The sequence below is a fragment of the Nipponia nippon genome, unplaced genomic scaffold (assembly GCF_047370975.1).
Source record: "Nipponia nippon isolate SJK-2023a ecotype South Korea unplaced genomic scaffold, ASM4737097v1 scaffold_5, whole genome shotgun sequence".
NCBI lineage: Eukaryota > Metazoa > Chordata > Aves > Pelecaniformes > Threskiornithidae > Nipponia > Nipponia nippon.
The window spans coordinates 88,088,626-88,114,338 of NW_028262369.1; the positions used below are offsets into that span (position 1 = coordinate 88,088,626).

Sequence of the window (25,713 nt, forward strand, 5' to 3'; positions counted from 1 at the left end):
TGCTGATTAGGCAGCCAAATTAAAACTGATGAAGTGATTGGATAGGATCCAAAGCTGTTTATCTGCACATAAATCACAGACATGCTTTACTCAGCCAGTATGGATTTACTGAGCTAGGGGAAAGACCTCTTATTCAGAATGCTGATTATTACAGCAATTAAAATATCAATGAAGCAAACATTTGGGGTAGAAAGCTGTTAGGGGCTCCTGGAGAAAGCATTCCATTAAATATGAATTCAAACAAATTTCTAATAAAAAAAATAAAAGGAAGTTTTAATAGAGAGTTGGTTTGTTTCTTCTGGTTAAGTATATGATGTTAGAAAAATGAAAATCTAAAGGAGGAAGGAAAGATGCAAATTAACTAGCTGGACATGCCAAAGGAGATTAAAAAGGAAGGCTGATACATATTTTATGATCGCAAGGGAATAAAAAAAAATTAAGAGAGATGTACTGTCAAACCAGACACAGTGTTAATTGCTAAAGTATATGGCAATAAGAACTGCTGTTCCCACAGCTATTAATGTAAACTGAAAATTGGGAGCCGGCTGCAGCAAAAGAAAATAAATCACACTTTTTTTTTTCAGTTTGAAAATCTGTGTAAAATAAATCCCTACCCCCAGCATTCACTCTCTGCATCCCAACCCCCCAACAGCAAGACAAGGACTGTCATTTCAGCAAGCTACAACTTCCAGGCAAGTGAGACAAGTGACAATTTCTTACTATTAATCATGGCTAATTTATTTATGCCATTTTTCTACTTACCAGAATCATTGGCCTGGAGATTATCTCCCCCTTCCCCTTTGAGTCCTGAGAAACTATTTAACATGGGAAGTGGCTAAGGGGGTAAAGAGGGGAGAGTGTCATGTAGCCAAGTTATGCATCCCAGCTGGAATTTGGGATGATGTCTTGCAGTTCTGACTTCTTCAGCCAAGTTTCATACAGGAAGCACGAATGCGCCAAGGGCGCAGTGAAATACACTGGAGCCAATAAATAGCACTTGACTCCATTAACACGCTCATGCTATGGATCCCATCACGAAACCCTTAGTCACCTTGCAACATGTTTCCTCACGAGGTAGCCAACGACTTGCACAAGGGAAAGGTTCAGCAGCCAAGAGGATCCTCTGATGAAGCCTTACAGATGCAGAGTGTGTATGTATGTGGGATGTATATGCAGAGCCCTTCCGGAAGAGGCTCATGTATAAGGCTTATATGGAAATACTGGCCGTGGAAGGTCATGGTGTCACCAATGAGGTAAAGGGCAAATTGCTGTGAGGAACATTACCAGCCCCAGGAAGACAACTCACTCTTGGCGCAGAGGCTCCTCTCCAAGCCTGGGAGGGGTAAGGGGGTACCAGAGAGGAGCAGGCGTCCCCATCAGTTCATGCAGTTTTCACCCGTACACAACAATCTGTTCCAGCTGTGCTGCAGAACTGGAATTTGTCACCAAGTGACTGTCAGAAGGGGATCTTTCTAAGACCCTGGTTTTGTCTTCAGTCTTGTATTATTTATCTTTTTTTTTCCCCAGTTAGTTACCCACAGCACACACACAGAGCTGATCCTCTCCTGCTCAGCACACCTCATGCACCAGTTCCCCTCCCCGGCCTCACTGAAACAAGAAGGTGGCTTTGTGTTTAATTAAATACCCTTAGATGACCAGGAAAAAGTTTCTAAAATTCTTAGATTAAAATTTTGTAATGCATGCATTACAAGCCTGATGGTTACTTTAAAAAGCTATTAGTAGCAAGAATAATGTCACCCAGCATAGAAATACCTCCATTTTTGTGCTGGAGTAAGAGATAACTTTTGAGGAAAGTAGTTGACAAATTACTTGACAAATTCGTCAACTACTTTGGAGCCATCAAGATGAAGGGCTTTATATAAATGTTGTATGCTTTTTTATGTATACATATAAAACACTTTTACTGGACTGTTGATAAAAGCCTGAGCTACAAAGGAACTCTTTCCCCCAGTTGAGAAAAGGCAAGCTGCTAGACAAATCAGTTCAATCTCTGCCTTTCAAACAATATAAAGCAGTATAACTTTCAGGAGCAACACCTCATCTGTTTTTTTTCCAGACTGCCTATCAGGAATCAAGCAGTAAGTAAACATTTGAAAAGTGTTCCTCTGAGAGCAAAGGTTTAGATTTGAGTCACAGGATCCATTGAAAAGAAAAATTGCTTCTGTGCATTGGGACGGTGCCTTCCCTTCTGAAAACTTTATAAAAAGAATAAATTGAGATAATCTTTTTACAAGGTATAGCCCATATGGAAATTCATTATTGCTTTCCTTTAAAAAAAGCCAAGATAGTTCAGGAAGTGAGAATGAGGTCACTATTAAAAAAAATCCAACGTATGCAGAAGATTTCCTAATGACTATATCCAGTAAAAGTATGGTTAAAAAGCTTTATCGTGCTCTAAAATGGAGCTCCTGTTGATGAGAACATGAGATAAACAAAAGAGGAAAAGACATAATAAAGCCCTAAATCACTAAGAGTATTTAATGCAGAAGTGGGGGTATATATACCCAGAGATTGTTGATTAAATATTTTAAGGATCCATTCTTCTCCTAGTACAAAACACTCGCTAGAGCAGCTTCAGCGCTGCTGCTCCCTGAAGACTGCATTACTGCTTGTTAGCCCCGCTCAATCTCTGCTGTGGAGGCGCAGCTGAAAGGAAGCATTGTTCCGGCTTTACAAAAGCCAACCTAAACCTCCAGAGAAGGTGAGCGATTTGCAAAGGATTTTACGGCAAGCCAGTGGCACGGCTGGGAGAAGGAAGGAACCCCAAGTTATGGGCCGGTGCCTCCCAAACTCTAGACCCAATTGCTTGCGATATTTCTAGCAAGAATACCATGGAGTTAGGCACTATTTTCATTCCTGCCAATTCCACATCCAGCTGTGACTATTAATATAAGGCTGTCACTAAAAGCATGTATATATAAACGGAAGGTCACAGATTCAGGGCCCGGGATACTGCTTGAAGACAACATTTAGGTCTAGATTCTACTTTCAACAGGTGTGCATCTAAATAAACTCTTTCCTTCAGTGGATTTATACTGGAGATGAAAATTTGATCCTAAAAGGCCTAAATTAAAATTACAGCTGCTTGGAAATAGTTTCCCATTGTAGCCAACATTCATCCCAAATTCAGTTTGATTACATAGTGTAAGTGTGGCAGGCACCCGAGGACAGAGCATAATCCCGCACCATATGCATGCTGTGATACCCAGACAAAGCAACGTAAGTCATGGAGCCAGACAGAGCCCCGGGTGGTCGCACCAAGCTGCACACTTTTCTTTAACACTGATTAATTTAGGTGATTGGATGAGTCAAAGACTCAGAGGGAGCTTTAGTTCATTACTTTTTTTTGTCTTTGGCTATTCCAAGAGAAGTTTTAAGGGACAGAGGATCTTTTAGCATATAGTCATGATTCTTATTAGCAATGAAAATATGAATATGAAAAGAGTAGAAGGGGAGACAGGAAATAACTGCAAACATCTTTATTCAAAGAAAATGCCTTTCTTCCTCCAAAGAGTACAGCTGCTGACCACCATTCTGGGCAATGAAGACCAGAGAAGTAAAACCCACTGACCAAACTTCACTCTTTGCAATTGTTTCTAAACCAGACCCAGGATGCAGTAAGCAGATCTGCCCAGGAAATTCCCAACACAACTCTTCTGACGGTAAAGCTTGATTTGTCAACATTGACATGTCCAGTTTTCTGGTTTCACCAGGTTTATAAAAAAAGAGGTGTGAGGGGACCAAGCTTGTCTTGTTGGTCTCTATCAGCACCCTGCATGGCTCCCCGCCAGCTCACGCTGCAGGACGCCAGGGACACAGCTTACAGGGCCTGTGCTTTTACAGCACTGACAGCCCCAGGCCAGCAACCCCAAGCTTGCAGCAGCCATGCCACAAACCAAAGTACTGGAAGCCCAAGCAGATTTTAAGATCAGACTCACAGGGCTTCTAGGATCCCCGATGAGCAGTCAAGCAGCTCTCACTAAGACAACATTCCTCTGCCTCTAGACTGCCGACAGTACAGGAGGGACTTGCCTAAGCAGGCCTCCAGAGCATAGGGAGCATGCAACTATTCCTTTTTCTCTAGGGACAGTGGCACTCGGTCCTTCCAGCTGTGTATCTTTTTCCAGCAGCAGGATTGGGCAATATGGTCCTGTCCTCCCTTGTCAGATGACCAAACCTATGCTCAGCATATCAACCTGCAAAGGAACAGTGTATCTGGGATTTCTGGGGCTTACTGAACACCTTTCTGCAGACTGTTCTCTGCAAACGGCACCACCTGATCAATTCCTGATGCCTCCTTCACACCTTCTCTTTTTCAGAGGACTCCCAGGCTGGGAGCTGCCTGCAGGACCAACACTGCCACTTCCCCTGGAACAATTTTGTGTGGACCTCTATCTCTTTGCCAGACAGTCCAAAGGGAAATGGATCACCAGGCTGGGACCAGATTGGTTATTCTGGCAAACTCTGTGTTGGGTTGATCATTCTACAAAACCAGAGAGAAACATTTTCTATTTCTGTCAAAATAAAAAACTAATTTTCCATAAGGAACTTAAAAATGCTCTTCTATTTTCCAAACAGAAGCTCCAGCCTTTCTGAAGTAGAAACTTTTCCTAGTTTCAGAGAGCACAAACTGGGCACAATCTTTAAATAGTATCTTCTTGTAATGCTACAGTGGAAAAGCAGTACTACAAAGCTAACCCCTTGCAATGCCATTTACTAAGTCTGGGATATATTCTAGGACCAAACCAATCAATTTCCATTCACCGTTCCCCTGCCCATACTGCATCACGTGTACCTATACTGAGTGATTGTGAAGTAGTAGGTATTTGTGTAAAACAATGAATTCTGGCTAAACACACCAACAACATTATTTTGGATTTGAACTGGTATAACTAGGGATTGAACGTGACCTACCTTTTCAGTTAAACTGTGCTTCCCCCGCCCACTAAACAGCATCTGCAAAAGTTGCATCAGTTCCCTGCACTGCAGCAGACACACATTTCTTGTATGCAAATGATTACAGAAACCTACCTACTTCACACACAGTCTGAAATATAAGGTCCTTGTTCCCAACAGTCAAGGGAGAAAGTCCCATTGAGTCCAATGACAGCAGAGTTAAGAGAGCCCTGAGCCATTTGGAAAACCCTACATCTAACGTCTGTCATTCCTTGCCTTGTCCAAAATCACAAATAGACTGTGGCAGGCTCAGAAACAGAGGCCAAGTCTTCCAGCTCCCAGATTTGTGCTTTAACTACTTGACACATCCTCTCATCACTGGAGCAGGAGAAACAGAATGATCAGAGCCCAAAACTTCTCACACTGAGCAATCTGAAAACATCGTGTTTCAGCACAACAGAGACGTGTGCCATTCCGTCACTAACTCACCAGCCCAGAGGCCAAGTCCAAGACAAATGTCCCGGCAGCAGTCCAAGGTTGGAGTCCCAGAAGGTAAACTTGTCAAGAATTAGTGATGTAAACGCTCCCTCTCAGAGGCAGTCCCGCTGCAGTCTTCTCTGGACCCCTTGGACTCTGTGAACTTCCTTCTCTGGCATGCCTCTTTGGCCTTCTTCCTTCTATTTTTCTCATAAGCTTGTTTGTGGATGATTTATCTAAAAAAAAAATAAAAAAAAAAAGGCATTTTTTTCCTTTATTAAAAAAGAAGTGTGCCTGCATTTGGCCGATACAGTAATGATGTTATAAAGCCCTCTTTGAGGAAGCCCTCTCTACTTCTGTCAGGTCCTTCCTCTTTCCTGAGTTATGTGAGTAAGATCTTGGGAAAAGAGCTTATAGCCTTCATGGTAAGCATCGCCTCCCCTTCTCCCTCCTCACAACATTTTTTGAAAAAACTTAAATCATCCCATGCCTGGTCTAAGCGTCGAGTCTGATATAGTCATCATCTCCGAAGGCCCTACTTTTCATCCATCACTGACCAGGACACAGAATCCCTATTCAGTGTAAACGTGACTCAGTTCAATTTTTCCAAAGACCATTTGTTTACTTTCTGGTAGAGACTAATGGGTAAATATTATTTGGTAAGCTAGAATTTCATGAAGTCCAACTAAAATGAGGGCTCCAGATCACCAGATGCAGCATAAACATATGGTAAAAAGTTTGTAATCATCCCCAAGACTACAGAGGCATCCTGTGAGGCAGCCAGGAAAGGAACTGAAGTCAATTTTCTGAGTCTCAGTGTAGAGTCTTAAACATAAAGCCATCTTCCCTCCATATCTCTGCTCTCAGAAAACACTTATTTTCTGAGTTTCTGCCTACCTAGCAAATATCTAAAGCTAGCAGTTACCCATCTCCAGTATCAACTCAGTTACAATTTTAATTGTAATTGGTTTCCTAAGTCATCGTCTCGTAGTAATTTTTGCTGAAAATATACCTCCTGTCATTGCATGGGCTCCATTCTAATCAAGCTACGCTGCTCTCTCCACATGTTTGGCACCGCATTTAAAAATCAAAGTGCCAAATTCCTCTGTGAACTACTCAGATGCAGCACTTATATATGCCTATCAAATTCAGAGAGAAGCCAAACTTTCACCCTAAATAAGTTGATATATGAAAACATGACAGTGTTTCTTTGGCTAGAGGAAAAGAGAGATTATTTATAAAGCCTTTACTTAATTCTTTGTGGCTCTATTACAAAACAAGCAATTATAAATCTCCTCAGATTGTTCTAAACAGTACAAGTAAACCTAACAAAATGAGATACACATGCCAACATCATAAATGCTTTTCCAAACAGAAATGTTAGGCACAGTTACAGCACCACTTCAGGTCAGTCCAGTCCAGCAGTAATTACAAGTGTTAAGAACATACAAAACGAAGACCAGATTCAGAGCAGAACCCAGCCTTTTTCACCTATAAAGAAAATAAAGTTCAAAGAAAACCCAAGAAACAGTGAACAAAACTTCAGAGAAGTAATAAAATCCCTGAGCTTGCCCTATATGCAGAGCTAATGACGGCTCTGCTAGCGACCTGAAGAGGAATGGCATAAAGGATGGAGAATCTGCCAGGCACTGACAAGTCGAGATAAAATGAAGAGAAACAGTTATAAAGAAAGACTTGTTTTCCCTTGGTGATGAACTACTCTGTTCAACTACAGACCCAGAGCAGAGACAGGAATTAGTCTGTGGTAGCTAACCAAAAAAAGGCAACTGACACCTACTTAAAAGAGGGAAGATACTGGAAATAAGTCCTTAGTTTAACCACACAGGAAAGAGTTTTCTCATCCCACAAAGCTTCTCCCATTTTACATGGGGATAAAAATGAGACTTTCTAGGGAGGACCTGGCATCTGCACCCCAAGGAACAACCCAATGCCCCAGCATAAAAGACTGAAGTTTAAACCTCCACACTGCCCAATTTAACCAGACCCTCTAACATTTGTCTTTCACTGCTCAGCCAAAAGTCTAAGCCACAGTTACTGGCTATTCAGAGAGATGTATATACCTGTATCCTAAATAGTGACCTGCAACTACTAGCACATTCCTAGGCAACTCTGCTTTCTAATAACACATAACAGCAGCCTGCCTAAGCTATATAAAATATGCCAACAAATTCTGAAACATCCGTGCTTTCACCTTTCAACAACACAGAGGACTGTCTGCATGAAGGCATGTTTTAATGCTCGTCACACAGCTTTCTGCAGCTCCATGCTTCCTCTGCTCAGCGCAAACACACACATGCTTGTGGGTATTAACAGGGGCACCTAGGACCATTATTCAGAGAAGCGAAGGCAAGAAGGAACCAACAGATCATTTTCTCCGACCTCCTGCTGACAACTCAACTTCCCCAGTTACATAGCTGGGTCCAGTAAGTGCTACATATTAGTTGATGAACACTGGTAATGTGCTATATAGGTCCAAAAAATATTCCCATGAAACACCCAGGGAGCATTACCTTTCCTAGGGTCCTGGAACAACTCTATTAGTATAAATTTTATGGATTATTCAACAACTTCAACGACTCATATGAGGGATGGATTAAATCTGTGATTGTTGTTCTCTGACCCCAGCCAAAACGATGAGTTATTTCAGAAAAATGTCTTGCACTTACTCTGAATAATTTGCATCTACTTTCCTCAGCCTTTACAGCTTCTCTCTTTGACATTTACTGCCAGTGCAACTGCTGCCATTGCTTTCACTGAACATCACAAACACCTTATTACTAATTTTCAGCTCATCTGCAAAGAGTAGAGAAGATCTGAGAGCAACTGGGATGACAAGCCCTCAGAGCACCTTACAAACTTACAACTGGAACAGAAACTTAGAAACCAAAACTTAGAAACTCACAACTGGAATAAGGAGCTAGCAGCTAAGGCAGCCTGTACATCCTGTAGAGGATGTAGCAGAACCAAGAGACAAAACAGAATAGATTGCAAAAATAGACTCATTTCTGCTGTAGAAGAAACAATGTCCACACCAGTAAAGATGGCTACTCCTGCAAGCGTTTACGTGTTTGCACTGGGGAAAAAAACTTGACCAGAAAGGAGGTCTCCATCTGAAGCTTTCTGGTAGCCGGAAACTGGTAATCTTCAATTTTTCTAATGAAAATCTCAAAGCTTAAAGAAAGATTTCCATAAAAGCAATGTTTCTACAGGAATAATTTTCCAACCAGCTCTCCAACATACACATCTATAGTAGCATGTAACAACCAACGCTAGTATTTAGGCTGACCTATTTTCCTCACAAATAGCAACACTGTTTTATTTCTCTTTGGGACACCATCCATTTGCATCTCAGATAAATTATGGAATAAAAATCTACTGTCTTCTCCACTTCCATTGCTGCTGGCAGAGACCATTGCCTTATGATTTTTTTTCTTTCTCGGTGTACAGTTAGGTCCCTAGCAAGCTCTGCCTATCAGATTATTCCATTAACTTTCCAAATGACATGAGATCACAGTTTTACATTCACTTCCTGATCATTATCAAGGTCCTGGAAAAATTGCATTAATTTTTGAGCAGTTCAAATCCTTATGAGAATTCTGTTACTTAAACACAGTAATCATCTCCTGTATTGGACAATACAAGCCATTTCCATGCACCAAATGGTATAATTTAATTTCATTTTCAGACATTGCAAAAACCACCAGTTGGTGACCATTAGCTGTTAACTGGGATCCGTACAAAACCTCATTAATTAGGTACTTTGTGCCCATCAATATATTTAAAATAAAGCAAGAAACATCAACTGTATATCTGTGCCACAAAGAGATAAACATTTTTGTTAATCACTTTTCTTCATCATATTAGAACCGTTGATTTAAATATCAGTATCAGTTCTTGCATTGTTCACTAATTCCAGTAATTTACACTGCAAATACATTTGGTCCACTTTTACTCAGATGTGAGGTTCTGGCAGCATGCAATCACAGTCTTTTTTTCATAAAGTCTTCTTGGCAACACAGATATGAGGCTGTTTTCAGACATGCCCCTAAAAAGTGCTGTAGCAGGCAGGAGACTAAGAGCCCATTTGGAGCAGCGAGACCTGTAGGTGGTTAATTAAGATCAACTGTTGCATTACTGAGAGCCATTAGGTCAACTCTGCTTCAAGGAAACTGTGGAAGTGGAATACAAGAGTAGAATTTTGAACAGGTAACTCTGGGGTGTCCAGTTGTCTCCACAACACAGTGGAGAGCAAAGCACCCAAGTCCCACGCAACCCTAGGAAAAATCCCCACCAGCCTTTCTATAACACAGTTCTGACCAGACATAAATGCTGTGAGGCTGTAAATCTCCATGTGGTCCATAAATCTCAGCTCGTACAACCACAGCACACTTAACTTTTTGTTTCATATTGTGAAGCCACAAAAAACTGCTTTCTTTCTTCACTGTTAGAGATGAAAGAAGGATTCTCAACATGGACCGATGCTACTGTAGTGTCTTTATTCAAGTACGGATTATTAATGCAACTAATGGTCATGATGGACAAGGCTGACAAAACACCACTGGGCTCCCCAGTCGAACCCACTGCATCAGGCAGGAAAGATTCAACTCCACACTTGCTGAATTCAGAAACCAGAGTATTTCTACCTAGTTTGTCATAACTACCTCATTAAGCAAACGATTTCCCTTTCTGCCTGCCCTTAACCGTCTAAAAGTTTAGCCTCATTTCCAATGTGAATTTGCCCTTTATTAAGTTGAATTCATTGTTCTTTGTGTTACTACTTGTGTTATGTGCTATTTCCTTTTCCCGGTATTAAATGACCCTTAAGATGATCATCCTGCCATTAAACATTTCTTTAGACGAAATTGGCAAAATTCATTCCCACTCTTGTGTCTCCTTTAATGTTGCGGTCTTCCTGTGGAGACTGGTTTCTGATGTTAAGAGCATGATCTTGGTGCATGATAGTATGGGTGTGATGCAGCAAAATAACAGATTTGTAAATTCTCTTATCCTGACAAAGCTGTTTCTCAGCCTTCAGGCCTTATGAGTGATTTTGTTGTTCTCAAACCCATTACACTAAAATGAGAGGTGTTTTGTTAACTTCCATGAACGAATCCTTCTTTTCCTGACTGCTTTCATTTTGCATCACTCTGCATACATTTGCTGAAGGCTCTGGTTCAGACCAGACTCTCCCCCTGTAGCACTGCAAACGTCTATACGTGGAATTAGCTGCCATTAAAAATCCGTGGGGTCTCAGCATTGCCCCAAGCCTCATGAGAGTTGGCAAGGAGGTTCGCAGTGGTGCAACAGGCACTGGATCATGCTGCCAAACAGGGACGAAGTTAAGAACTTGTATGTTTTCCTGAATCTGAATCTTCAACTTTGGTGTATGGGATTTATTGTGGAGGCAAGCACTGTCCAACATCAGTAAAGTTAATGCAGTTGTGAGTTTCAACTGAATTACATCTCCCTTCATTTGTGTATTTTTTTAACTCAGCTGTATTCTTTCATATGCGTACTACCTTCTCACTTTTCACACGCAATTTGACACAGTCATTCCCTCACTTGTGATCTTTTCCTGTATGTCTTTCTCTGGATCTGGACCAAAACCCACCTTTTGTTCCAGAAAACCGCTGGGTAACGATCCATTTTTCAATGCATCTGTGTGAACAAACGCAGCAAATGCTGAGGGGAGCAGATTTTGAAGTGAATCAAGGAAGTAAATGAGTATGGGAACCAGGGCCCAAAAGCCATTTTGGAAAGACATTTCTGAGCTACCTTAATAGGACCAGCCTGCCATATTTCCAAACAGCATCGATGGACAGAAGTAATAAACCTTGTCTGATCAGTTTAAGCACAGGCATCCCTCACAGTCGCTTTCTGCATGCGTGCACATGCACTCACGCAAACACACACGCTTCTTCACCCGTAGGATCAAACCTCTTAAATTTCTTCCATGATTAATTTGCAAATAGCTTATAACACAACTGGAGACCCACCTAGAAGACTGAATTACAGTATGTACATTCTGCCCTCTGAAGGTGCTCATTTATAAGGATTTTTTAAAAAAATATGTATATGGATATAAATATAATCTGCACATCTAAATATACATATGTATATCTACACAGACACTTATTTATTTATAATTTTGGCCTCATATGCCCCCAGAGAGCAAAACACTTGGAAATTATTCTTTCAATGGGGCTGTGGCAGAGTGCTGAAAATCTCTCTGCTCTTAATTAGTCAAAGGCTCTTAAACTCATGGAGATATAAACTGCCAGAAGTAGAAATCTATTGAATGTAAGAAATGTGCTTTAGGTAAACAGCAGGGAATAAAGTACAAGATGGCCCAGTGTTACTTGGCTTGATGAAGTTTTACTTTCCCTGGATCAGCAGCAGAGCTTTTAGTGTTTCTCCTTTACTTTTAATGAAACTTTACCATGGAATCTCCCCTGTCTCATGACCTGGGATTCATAAAAAACAATGCAACAGCCCATATATTTTTCTGACTATATTTTTCTAAAGCCAGTTTTACACAGGCTGTTTATAAGCCACTCACCAGAAAGCAGAAGAGAAGAAAAGAAAAGAATGATCTCCATCTCTTTAATAAAAAGCAAAAAGCCTCAAACCAAACAAAAAGCAGCAACTCCATTTCCTGCATTGTACACAGCTGTGTGACACCAGCAGTGACTTTTATGGTACCATATGCCCTGCTGAATGGTGTTTCACCCAGCTGACGTAGCCTTATTGGAAGGTTAATAAAGAGGCATGATCTTTGGCTAATAAAGGCTGAGTCCGTTATAGAGGAGATACATTTCCACTTGCAGGGAGAAAGAAGGGGGGAAAAAAAGACAGGGAGGAGAAATCTCTGCTGAGGGCACTGTTGGCGTGCCATAATTTGCAAAGCAGGGTTTATGGGGTTTCACTATGACAGCACATGGGCCAGGCAAAGCCAGGACTTGCTCCAAAGCCACCTGCAAGGTTCCTTCCCCAGAGCCACACAGTAAACCCAGAGCTTGTTTCTCAGCTTGAGGATAACAGAAACCAATGTCCCAGCTCTCATCTGCTTCTATATTTAACGCTACTTATCCCTTTGACGGACTGTGTTGCAATCAAAAAGACAAGAGGGGGTTGCCAGCCTGGGGGGGCTTTTTTTCCTCCAGGATGAGAAAGAAGGAAGGTCTCAGATGCAAACCACCTCTGAAGCACCTATGTGGAAGTGTGAGCTGTGCCATCCCTGAGAGATGGGGCTGGGCCTCCCCCAGGCACCAAAGAGCCTCCATGGAAAAGAGGAATCCTCACCTGCTCTTTCTACCACTGCTGAGAAAGCGGGAAGCAAAGTTTGGTTTTATTGAAGCAAGCCTTCCTTTCACATATGCGCCCATTTCTGCAGATCTTAAGCCTGGCCGGCTTCTTCCAGCCTCCCAGGAAAGCATTTCCAGCACACCCTGTCCCGAGACCCTCCCTCCCTCTGTTCCCCACACACACACACTCAAATCCCATTGAGGTAAACAAGTGGTAAGACTTCAGGATTAGGTCTACTGACCTCAGAAGGAATTTTGCTCAAACAAGAATTAAGCCTGGAAGGATTTTGTCCTTACTGAGAGGCTTCTAAAGGTTTCCCACATAAGAGCTTCAGGAAAATGACTTGGGGAATTTACATCCCGCTTTGCTCCCTCAGTCACTTTGGCAGCTTATCCTGGAGGGCACCGGAGCTGGCACTCAGACAAGCCATCAGCGCACAGCCTAACAAATTATTGATTCTCTCCTCACTTTGAAGCAGACAACAACAAACTCCTAAATGCACTGCATCCTTCAATATCTCCCTCTGGAGAAATACCTGTTTGTAACATTGGCAGTAAGGGGGCATTTCCATCTCTCAGGCCATGACGGGTGGATGGAGCACTGCACTTTATGTATTTTGTTCTTCTGCCTTCAACCAAGGATTGGTGACTAGGGGAGATTTTTGCACAGAGCGTGGCTTCCAAATCCACACTCAGACACAGTGAGACATACGTACAAACGTTCAAGTGCACATATATAAAATTGATTGAATTTGGAATGCAGAAGGTGTCCAACAGAAAATGGGGTTAAGAGCTTGCTTTTCCCAGTGTTACATTATTAAGAGGCAAACACAGTTTTCCATGCGTCATGCACTTAATGAGCTCCAGATTGCAGGATACAAAAAGATCTTGACATTGGCTTGAAGAAACAAAATGTTCAAAATGATCTGGGTACATTGAGGCACTTCGTCATAAATGGCACATCACCACACAGAGTATCAGTTTTGCGAAATTCATGTTATTTTTCTGCAACTCATAGTGATGTATCCCAAGCTTTCTTGTTCTCCTCCTGCCTTCTCCAGTGCCCAGTCACTAGGGATGTAGGTTCTCCCTTGACCCACTGCTTTGGAGGGGCTGAGCCTTCTGCTGCTGCTGGTATCCCAACTCTGCAGCCCCCAAATGCTGAAACCAGTGTGCAGCCATCAAAAAGTGCTGGGGACTCATCACTGGACTCATGTCAAGAGCAGCATGAAGAGCAGCATCTACTTCTGCCTCTCTGCTTGTAGTCATGGGAGCAGCTGTCCCTCGTGTAAAGGGCTAGAAATGAGGGCATCGACGGAGTCCACCACAGACTGCCTCATTGGGGTATACGGGACAGACCCAGGAGATGAACCCAGGAGCTGCAGCGCTCAGTCTTTCATTACGTCTCGTATGCAATGCCTCCCACTGCCTTGCGCTGTCTCACATTAGGACTACAAGGGATCCCTTGGGCAAATTCTGCCTGCTCCTGGCTTAGAATACAGATAAATCCAGCAGCCCATCTATTCTGCATTGAAATGCGTCCTCTGCACCTGAAATCAATATGGTTTTCATGCAAATTTTTACTACATGTGCTGCACTGATTCTAAACATTCATTCAGTCAACACACCTAAATAGCTTTGAAAAGGATATTATGGCTTATCAGGTCAATATGATCTACAATTTTATATCTCCCTAAACACATATTTATAAACAGCACTATAAACATTGTTACGGTTATTGTGTGAAGCTCTTACACCATTTCTAAGTGTATTTTTTGCAAATGCTAATTTTATCAGAAACCTGAAACAGCAAAAAAATTACTTTTTGCTTCAGCCACTCCTTTTCTGATTAAGACTGATATAACAGAGATTTCAAATGTGCAAGAAATACTCTATACCACAAATACTTTTCATTGTCCCTGTGTATTGCAGTACGTCCCAATTTCAAGAGTCTGCTTTGCTTTAGATAACGTTGCCAAGTTACTAAAAAAAAACCCCTCAGCAATGGGCTGTTTGCATCCCAGGGTCATAATAATGTATCCTGGTGACACCGAAACATCAAGATGTAAACAACAAAGAGACAGAAGGACGTTGACCCAAGTGGCTAAACCTAAACCACTGCAATTCCAAAACAATGTGGTATTTAGACCATTGGATATGTTATCGGTATAGGTACTTGCAGAACTAGGTGCCAGTTTTAGCAGTTCTCAGATGACCTTGCAAACTGAGTTCATACGTTGGGCTCACTGCAGAATAGGGACCTCTAACAGATGCACATTCACATACACTGAAGAGGCTGAAATAATCACTCCTAGCCCCAAGGCAGAGAAATAGGAAAACATTTGTTTTCAATATTTAAAACTACTAACGCTGCGGGATAGCTCATCATTAATACAAACATATATAATAACAGGCAGAGGACAGCACTGAGACAGACATCTATCCTGGCTGGATGGTTTTGCAGCCTTAAAATACACTGGATACAAATCAAATATGAGCCACCATTAGCTGCAGCAACATTTTAGGTGATGGACTGATAGTGAGACAAGGTAGATCATGTGTATCTTTTATTGGACTAATATATAAGCTGTTCCACATGAGCCTTCAGGCCAAAAAAGTCTTCTGGGGGCTGGCAGCAGAGAGACTATTTCTGGCCTGAAAGCATCTCACTGTTTCGAGCCAACAGAAAGCCTCCACCTCTGTCCATTTTATCTCAAGCAGCTGAAAATATTTTTTGCAGTCTGTTTGTGACAGTCACAATGACAACTTGCACAAACCCAGCAGGCCCAACAGAAAAGTCCTTACCGCTGAAGTGCTCTGTTTGCTTTTTGCACTGTCTCTATCCATCCAGGATATTTATAGAGCACAGTCACTGGGATGTTCACAGCCCAAGCATGGTGACTTGGCAAGTTTCGCAAGAAGCACAGTCACGAAAGGAGCAATTCTCTGTGAAAACACACAAATACTTTCACCTGTCACTAGTACTTGGGTGTCCCTGGAACTGATCATTGCAAATCACTTGGGATTACAGTAAAACTTAGGGAAGGAAAAATTCTGTCGTCAAGGTGTTTCTCAGAGACAGCCAAATGGGGTTTGGCCAGGAGTGACTTCCATGTCTCTTTTGATAATGTTTCCATACAAACACAAGGGCCACTTAGCAGTGACTTGAACAAGGTGTTTCCAAACTAAAAGCCTGACGGGGTGTTCGCTGAGTTAAAAAGCTGGACTCTGAAATTAGGGACTGCAATAACTCGGACCCTGCCTAGACAATCATAGAACCCAAAAAGAAAATTATTGTTGTTCACATAGTATCAAGAAATGTGTGCAGCACAGAGACTTTAAGTGATCTGGCCACCACGATCAGGAGCTTAACTGTGATCTCTTACATTTGCAAAACACTTTCTGCACCAGACCATGGGCTGGATTTTTCAGGTCTCTAGGAAGAACATGAATACTGAAATAGGGTTTTCAGCAGCACCAAGACTGAAGTGGTCAGAAAATCTTTGGAAGCTTTTTTTCCTTGAGCCAAAACAATTTGGGAAATCATCTCAGTTCTGCTGAAATTGTGTCTGAAAGGAAAAAAAGGAAGAAAACTGGAAAAGTTCTAAAAATGGGAAAATCAGACGTGGAAAACTTTGAGAAGCATAAAATATTCTGAAATAAGGTTTTGCTTCAGCATGTTCTGTATAATGCATCTGAAGATAAACATTTCTTAAAACAAAGCTTTTCTGTAAACCCCAAACAAAGCTTTTTTCCCCCTCAGAATCTCCTTTCCAGTTTTGAAGTTTTCTGGTTTTGCTCCTACTCAGAATAAGTGCAAACACTAAAATCCTACATAAAACATAGCTTTTGTCCATCCCACAACCTACACCTGAAACTCCATTCCTCTCTATAGGGACAACGTACCTGAGCACGTCACAAAAAACCTCTGTTCTGTGCCTCTTGGTATTGTTAGACATCTAAATATTTTTTAAAATGAAACTCAGCTCGTTGGCAAGAAATGAAGCCAGATAGCCCTAAAGCGTACACCAAACTGCATTTCCAGACAAGTCAGTTATTTAGAAGCATAAGGCTATGAATAATCTGAGCACAACTCTCCCAAAAAAAGGAAAAATAATAAAGGCAAAGGGGAGAGGGGAGGAATTCAAACCAGCAGCGTCCCTGTGATAATGACAGTGCCGGAGCATCGCTGTAGTGTAGCCGGGCTGTGGCAGGTGATAACATTCTTTCCCCAGAGGAACCTTTAGGTTTATGACAAATCAGGGATGATGCTCAACAGCTATTTGATGAGCTCTGCAACAGCTGCTGAGGTCTGCGTGCCACTGCAACACAGCTGGAAATGCACAGTGCCGCAGCATTAACTGGATAATAACTCAGGGTTTGCCAAGCACCGAGTATCACTAACTTTTTCTGATGAGTTATTTGTGTCCATAATCAGCTGTGAAACTCTTTAGGAAAGATATTCTCTGAAAAGGAGGATTTATCCAAAAAGGAACCCACTGTCATTAATAAAGTTGTCTGGCCTCAAAAACTCAACAAATCACACTCAAACCCATGGTGCAGTCTGAAGGCAGCTAAATTTTTTCCCAGTGACGGAAATTTAAGGAGTTTTTAAAAGAGAGAAAAAATGGCAAATAAATAAATCGGCAAGCCTTTGTCTATCAGAAAGGATGATTTGCTGGGGAAGCAGAAGAACTACCACGTGCTCATCACAGTATGATCAGGGATGAAAAATTTTACAGTATTGGAGAGCCATTTTTGACTTGGGGAAAAAATCCTAATAGTGCAATCACTTACATGATTGTAAGACATCATCAGACTGCTCTGAATAAAGGCTGGCACCAGCTCTCCCAGTGAGCAGGACCCAGGGAACAAATTGTGGCACAGGCCGTTCCAGTTCCTTCAGTCCTGCCAGAGAAAAGCCGTATCCACTTCGCTGCAAGAAACATTAAACATGAGCCTGCGTGCAGCCACCCTACAGGGAAAACAAGGGGCAGAAGCAAGCTTGTTGCTTCCCCTTGCTCTGTCATGGTGAAATGAGTCAGAGCAGGAGGAAATATTGTGTAGGGCGCAGCAGGGGACCGGACTCTGCTCCCCCTTGCACGGGGACAGGTCAGGCCAACCTAGCTCTTCTAGTTTGGCTTGTTTGTGTATAGTACAAGAAAGTCCCTAGCACAGCTCTCAGCCAAAAGATCTCTCCTTTCCCTGACTGATTGCTCCGGCCAGTTATGGGAGCGTCTCTCAGCTGGTGGTGGAGCAGCATCGCAGTTGTCATCACCGTTTCTGGAACCGGGATGCTCTGCAGCTGCTGTGTTCTTGGTGAGCCCATGAATCACTGCTCACAAAGAGGCGACCAGGGAGGGTATGGCAGGTGAGGGCGATCTGCGGAAGGAAGGCAGGGGGCACATTGCTGTCTTTCTCTAAATAAATGAAAGATCAGCCCTCAGTCCAGGCTTAGTCATTCACACGTTGCCACACTGACCAGTCTTTTCCCAAGGCATCTGCCTTAAAGAATGTAAATTAAATAAGAATCATTGCCTTCTCCTTCATTATACTAATGCCTACAGCATGAAAAGGGGGAAAAAAACCCAGCAGAATCTTACTCTGATTTACATCAAATGCCATTTGTATTTTTCACTGGCTGCCTGAGGGGGAGGGAATCCACAGAATGAATATGGGGGGTCTTTATCATCACCAAAGGAACAGAAACACAAGAGAAGAGCAGATGGGAGAGGATGAAAAGAGGGAAAGAAAGTGAGAGAGAGATTTCAGAGAAGTGAGTTTACAGCCATTGTTTCTTGGGCATTTCACAGGTTCACACTAACCACGTATGTTGAGGAAGGAGAGGAGGTTTCTACAGCTGACAGCAAAGCCTGTGATTTTCTTCCAGAGGTTTCTATTGCTCCACAGCCGAGTCCCGTGCACTGCTCCGTAACAGCCTTTTAGGCACGATGACTGCAAGACTCTCCTTTTAGCAGCACTGATTTTGCCAGCATTAGAGGAAAAGGACTCATTTTAATGGATCTCAGCATGTTTGACACGCCTAGTCTTCTACTGAGGGTAGGGACAGAGCCCACACAGACTGCAAAGACAAAGGCCGGGCATCCCCTACGGACTCCTGCTCATATAGTTGTATCAGTGAGCAACCGTAAGGAGCCTGTTGGTGCAGAAGACCCCCCCAGCAGGAGCTACAATGCTGAGAAGAGCTGTGTTAGCCGTATTCTCCATGGACAACCTGATAATGACTGCACAGAGCACAAACTCCTCTTACTCTCCTCACGTGACACCCTGGACATGCCACGCTGAGCGCACATGGAGGAGGCGGCAATCAAGCAGAACAAAACAACATCCAGTCTGGTTGTATTGTCTCCCCAAGCAGTCTCAGTGGTAATCAGGCCTTTTATTCCCTTGCGCATGACAGCCGATCAGGAGAAACCATCATTTTCAACTCTCAATTTTATCCCGTCTTGCACTGGCCGGTCATTTCTTTAAAGCGCTAGTTCCTATAGTTACACAAAAAACAGCGCTGTTCCTGGTTCCTAAGGCAATGAGAAATGAGACTCAACGTGCAGTCTGGCTGTCTCTTCTTCCTAATAACTTGGGAACTCATGGACTAGTTTTAATCCAGACCAGAGAAAAGTGAAGGTTTCCGGGGTAAGTAGGTTCTTACAAACCTCACGAACACAAGCTCTGGAGAGGACAGAGATCTAGCAGCTCCAGGAAAGGCTGAAGTGTGAACTCGTGCCTTATTAAGCTAAAGCACATAGGAAATAGCCTTACGTATGAGACCTAACTACATTCATCAGGGTTTACAACCAACCACGAGACACAAATGTGCAGGAAACCAGGCTTAACTTCTTCCAGTATTCATTTGGAACTAGAGATGGAGAGAGTAGACTGAAAATCTGAACAAGAAAAGATTAGCCTCCATCCCCATAAAATATATAAGTCAAAACAAAAAGAACCTCTAGTCACTTTTTCAGTTTTCAGGCTCTGTAAGACACATCAAGCCTCTCTGGGCCTGATCTCACAAGGTCTGAAAACCAGTCTGGCAATATGACACTTGGTTCAATGTCTGCAGCTTAACTGTAATTAAAACAAGAATCCAAACCAGGGTAGACACAGCTTTGCCTGGGCTACAGAAAGCAAAGCCAAAAACCCAAATTAGCCAGTCTAATTGCAGAGAAACTCCCCTCCCCTAACATAAGGTTTAAAAAGCATTTGTTTCTAAGGATCGTTAAATTAATAATCATGAAAAATAATTATTTTTCCAAAAGCTATTTTACTTCCTATCATTAATTCAGCTTCTTTGAACTGCTGAAGAGATGTGGATAGGAATGGCAAACCTTCACATGTCCTACATGTGCCACATCAAGATGGTGCTACTGTAGAGCACTACAGCACCCTCCGTCCCCTCGCTGAATCTGCCTCAGGGACAAATCCATCCCATCCTGTTGGGATTCAGCCAGAACCACCACTGCAGACCACAACAGTGATAACGCTGACATTTCTGGTACTGCATTAACTAACATGGTTTAAGATGCTGGTATTTCAGCCTTCCTGAACAGATCTATCATTCGGCTCCCATTTACACTGTCACTGATGGAGGGGGCACCCGCAGGGAATTAGAGCTCTGAAAATATCTCCATGCAGACAGGGCCAGCGAGGCCTCCTCCTCATGGTGATTTACTTCACTCCAGCAATGAAAATTCCTGTCTGGAACCAAGTGCCTGACTGCAAACTTACCACAGCTCCAGGGCTAGCAGAGTCAAAAGGTCACAGTATTTATTTGTTGCTCTTCCAAGATCACTTTCCCATGAACTTGATGGATTCACAAATGCCTTCTATGGCACAGAAGACTGTGATTAATCTAAGTCTTCGTTCAGTTTGGGACCAGCAGTGTTTTCCCCAAAAAATTCATTCTTAAATTCACTCCTCAGCTTCTCAGCAGTTTTAAAAGTCAACAATTAGTTTTAAACTAAAATATATAAAGGTCTTCTTTTTCTAAGCAAGTATAATGACTGCAGAAAATTAATTACTCTAGTTCTTAATGTAATACTTTGCCCAGCAGAGGAAGAATTCCATGCTCAGGATCTTCAGCTGCTCTCTTTTTCCCGCTCTCTGTGTTAAGACATGGAAGTCAGTTCTGCTCCCAGCCCTGCTACCCACCTTTTGTGCTGTTGCATGTAAAACTTCAATTTCACGTGTGTTTTCTCAGCTAATAAATGCGCTTCTCTCTGTCTCTGAAGTATGGTATTATTTAATTTTTATGTAATATAACAGAACATGGTGATTTTATACAGTCTCTCATAACTTTCTCTTCCTGATAAAGCCACAGTTCCTGAAGCCATGTTGTTACATGAAATTCTTATTACACAAAAAAAAAAAACAAACAACTTTTAGTGCTCAGGGTAAGAAAGAGAAGATTGCAAAGGTGAATACTATAGGTTCAAAAACCAGATGAGCCCTAGCTAATCATGTTACAGGAGTTTAAGGCATCACCATCCCCAGATGTCTGCCTCAACCATTTGCCAGAGGTTACCACTGCTTGAAGCAATGGGCAGAGTAGAACGTGTGTCTGCACTTAAACACAATAGCTTACAGCCAGAGAGCTCAGTTCATGCCCATCATCCTCACTGGTTTGAGCTAAAAGATGGGTTTTGCACAGGAGATGGAGGCAGCACAGGCTTATCCACCCCTCTCCCTATCCTACTGTGAAACAGGGGCCCTGACAGACGGGGCAGGGCAGACAGCTGGGGCCACGTCTCCGGCCCCAGGTTCATCAGCCCTCATTTTGGACCCCAGCATTTCAAGTAAGCTCTTTTGAAAGCAGTAATGCTAACGCTGCTGTGGGATGCAGGTCGAGTGTCCCTCCCTGCCCAGCTACTCCTGTAACCCCAGTTCTCATGTGTCCCCTGTGATCCCACCCTGGCCTTCCAATATCCCTCTTCCAAATCTCCTGACATCCCCACTTCACAGACTCCCTCCCACACCCCCAGCCAGGACCCTCACTTTCTCCCCATATACCCTCACTAGCGGCTGGATGTTTGCTGAGCTGAATGCTGCCCATCCGCCGCGCTGACAGTCCAGCCACTGCGGGCCTAAGGTGACTGCTCCTCCATAGAGGCATGGATTTGGCTCTCTGTCCTCCACCCACCCATAGTACCTTCATTTGCCAGTGGCGGTAATGCTTTTTGTCCCTTTTCATGGGAATATCTGTGCATCAGGAACCCTCGACAGCAATGATGCAGCGTGTCTCCAATTGCTCTGCAAAAGGAGCAAGGGGATACAGATGTTTGCTACACATAACCTAGCCACAGTTTAAACTCACGACCTTTGAGTTTTACCCCCCCAAATACAACACTTAATGTCTAGTCCTGAGATCGCCTTTCTACCCTGAACACTCACCAAAATTAATAAGGCATGAGGTCTTATAAGCTAAAACGGGCACATTCCTGGTGGGAAAACAGCCGTCCCAAAAGTCTCAAGCCTGGCAGGAAACTCTGGCTTTCCAAGAGCCTGGAGTTATGTGGGACAAGCTAAGTGATGCTACTCAGCAACTGTTTCCCAGAGAAATACAGCAAGGGCCATGACAAGGCCAACGAAGACTAAAAATATCCCAGAGTTTAGCCCACGCTTTACATACCATTTCATTTAACGTGCCATAATTAAGGCTTTTTGTACACACACAGCGACGTATGAAGTGCAACACCATCACACAACCGGGAACAGCAATGCCTAAAAGACACCTAAAAGACACGAAGACAAGAGGATAGCGGTGCTGTTCAGCGCAGAAGACAGACTGGAGTCTCAGGGATAAGAGCAAATCGAGAGGAATACCTTGGAAGGAAAAGGTCTGCTCAAGGGGTGATGGGAAGCGGGAGGAAAAATTCATCTGTTTAGCTGCATGCCAGCAATTTGGTGAATGTAGCTGCCTTCAAAATTTAAATTTCTCTTCGAGTTATGTCTACAAATTGTACTTATTTGAGACTGCAAAGCATCTGTTTAAAGCAAGCTCTAATTTGAGACAATTTTCCCTTTGATAAGACGACGGCATCAAATTCCAAAGTGCTAAAAACCAGACAAAAATCAAGAGCTGAGATCCTGCAAGATTTGACATTTTTCATGTAGCAGCAAGCCAGTCTGACACTCTCTCATGGTTTCCAGCGTGCTGTTACTACGTGAAGCTCTAATGCCATTGATAATAGTTAAAGCATGGCAGTTATGTTTCAGGAGCCAAAAATAATAAAAAAAAACCCCAACCCTTGAAGCGCCTTTAAACAAATGTTATTGAAACCTCTCCTTTTGGCCCTTGAATTCCCATCGGGTGGACACCATACCCTTCATGTAACCCCTAGCTGCTGATTAATGAAACCTGGCAAAGGGTAGCAAAGCCATGCAAAAGGCAGCACAAAATCCCAAGTTTCTACAAATCCCAGAGGTGAAAATGCACAGACAACAACAGCACCCCCCAATCGTTTCCTGACTTCACTTAGCCTCAGGTTTGAGATAAGAGCGCTCAAATAGGCTATGCTTTTCACTCTGTGTTCCTGACAATGGCTCCACATTCAAAGCAATCACAGCCATCTCCTGTGTACAATTACTGGCCTTTTATAGTCTCACCTTGTCTAACTTCCCACTATGGACCACAGCTCTAGTCAGACACTACGTGCATTTGCAGTAACTTTTCATGTAGTTGCCTGGATCTCTGGCTCCTGTAGGAAACCTGCTGTCTGCAAAGTTAACAGGCATGAAAACATTGGATACAATTCTCACGTAAGCTAAAACTGAGCTTTTTGGATCATTAGTGTTCATAGCACCTAATCATGCTACTTCTAGAATAACTAACCCTTTACGTTCTGCAAATACTGGCTTGAGCTGTGAAAGCCGAACATCCAGACTTGCTGGGTGTTCGTGTTCTACATCACATCTCAGTTTTCATGCTTTATTTCATTTATGATTAAAAAGTAATAATCCACATGCCACGTGATCAGAGAATCTAGGCCCTGGATGGCTCCCAAACCAAAGCAGCATTTCTCCCAGGGTCCAGACACCCCTCGGCAGCAAGATTCAAAAGACGATATACAGCAAGCAGCAGCATCCCAGCTTCTTGCCTACAAACCAGCAGCTTGGGACCACCGGCACACAGACGGGTCAGAGCAACACGCTGCAGCAACGATCAGAAATATCCAAGGTGACCTTAAACAGGCTAGCCCAGGTCCCAGGTCTCTCCCGGAACACGGAGGCATGCTTGTTCAGCCAACACACTGCAGTGCGCAAGGTACCCCCAACATACCCTACACAGCAGAGAAGAGAGGCAAGCCGGTGTCAGGGAGGGAGCGTGACACGCTGCTAGTCCTGGCTTGTTGCTGCACCGTGGCGGTGCTTCCAGAGAGGCAAAGCCCAGGAAAGCACAGTCGTGTCTCGTCGCCTGGCCAGTTGGGGACATCGAGATGGGTTCGCACGCACCATGACAAATGAGTCCTAAAAATCATCCACATCGATTTCCCCCCCTGTGCAAAGCCACTGTGCTTCATATCAATGCCGGGGTGTGAAGGGAAGCAGCTTGCTAACTACTTCACAGCAATTTACTTTTATACTGTTCGGCTGTTTGCAAACAGAAAGACTTTCAAGCAGGAATCTCGAATGCAAGTTATTGATTTTTTAGTCAGCTAAAAGCGACATTTCACAAAATGTCTCTTATGTGTAATGTATCATAATATGTACCATGTATCATAATAAACCCATGCTTCTCCCAAACCCATGCCTCAGTCCTACTGCTCTTCCTGCATCAAAGTTTGTTAGCTGTCCATGCCTGGTGCCAGTTCCCATTGCACGTGGTAGAGGGTAGGTGGCTGCATGCACTGGGGCAGCAGAAGACGTGTCGAAGACCTTCCGAGAACACGCCTGGAGGCACCAGTGCAAAAATCCCAATCCCAGATCTACTTTTGATTTCCTCCTGTGACCCTGGTTTAAGTGACTGTGTGCCAGCTTTCCTATCTGTGCAAGACCCCAGTCCCTGGGGCTCGTATGAAGTTTAGCTTCTGTAAGGCTCTTAGGAGAAGAAAAATAAAGTATATTTCCCTTGTGGTTGCACGGCTGTCCTTGTGGAAGAGTCCTGGGCTTCTCAACAGAAAGGCAACCAATGGCTTCTGCAGCACTGCAGCCACGTTCTACAGAAGGGACTCTAAAAGTATATTTAAGAAGAATGAAGGGCTTCTTGGAATATTTTTTAGCCAGCACCTAGAATGCTGCTGCTGGGAGCTTGGGCTCTGCTCAGCTCTGCAGGATGATTTAGAAACACTCCAAACTCCATTTTGCTGTATAAAAGAGTGAAACTGGGAAACCAAAAAAACAAGGCCAAGAAGACAAAATGCAGAGAGAAAATATCAGACAGGGACTATAAATGAAATGTAAAGTGTTAAGTGTCTAGGGAGGATAGGGCAAGAGGGGAAATAATATTCCAGGTATGAAAACCGGAGAAAGCCAGGGGATAAGAAATGCTTATATATCAGTGAGCGAGCAGTAGCTCCTCTGGGATGAGGTCTGAAAGAATTAATTCAACAGTGAAGTGGGGAAAAAGGTAATGAAGAAAGGGCTGGTGTGACATTTACAGACTGCTCAGAAAAGTCATGGTGGCAGTGCTAATGAAGCGTTCATTGTTAATTACTGCTGAGCTAGCCCCCCACCGCACCAAGGTGCAGGATCACAGAGCCTCAGCAGATGGGCTTGTTGACCATCCCATCACAAGCCATGGGTGGAGAGCAGAAAAGCCAGGGGGCTCACAGGGCAAGTGGTGAAAAAGGCTCTCAGACTGGGTGATGGGGAGAGAAAGAAGGATGTGTAAGCTGCTTGGAGGAGGTGATGAGATGCTAAGCCTCTTCTCCCCATGGAGCTACACGCTGTCCTTGCCACGACGACTGTATGGGCCACCAATGCACCAGTAACAGTGCAGATCCAGACCCACAGTTTCTCGGTTGTCTCATGTCCAGCA

The 25,713-nt window shown here is 43.2% G+C and overlaps 1 protein-coding gene across 3 annotated transcripts in view; it reads right to left on the reverse strand.

Annotated features, from left to right (window-relative positions):
• Positions 1-25,713, reverse strand: part of SEMA5B (semaphorin 5B) — a 278,168-nt gene that overhangs the window by 196,248 nt on the left and 56,207 nt on the right. For all 3 annotated transcript variants that reach the window (XM_087732767.1, XM_087732768.1, XM_087732769.1), the window contains exon 2: positions 5,407-5,630. The gene's annotated coding sequence lies outside the window, so the exon portion shown is untranslated. The remainder of the gene's footprint in view (positions 1-5,406; positions 5,631-25,713) is intronic.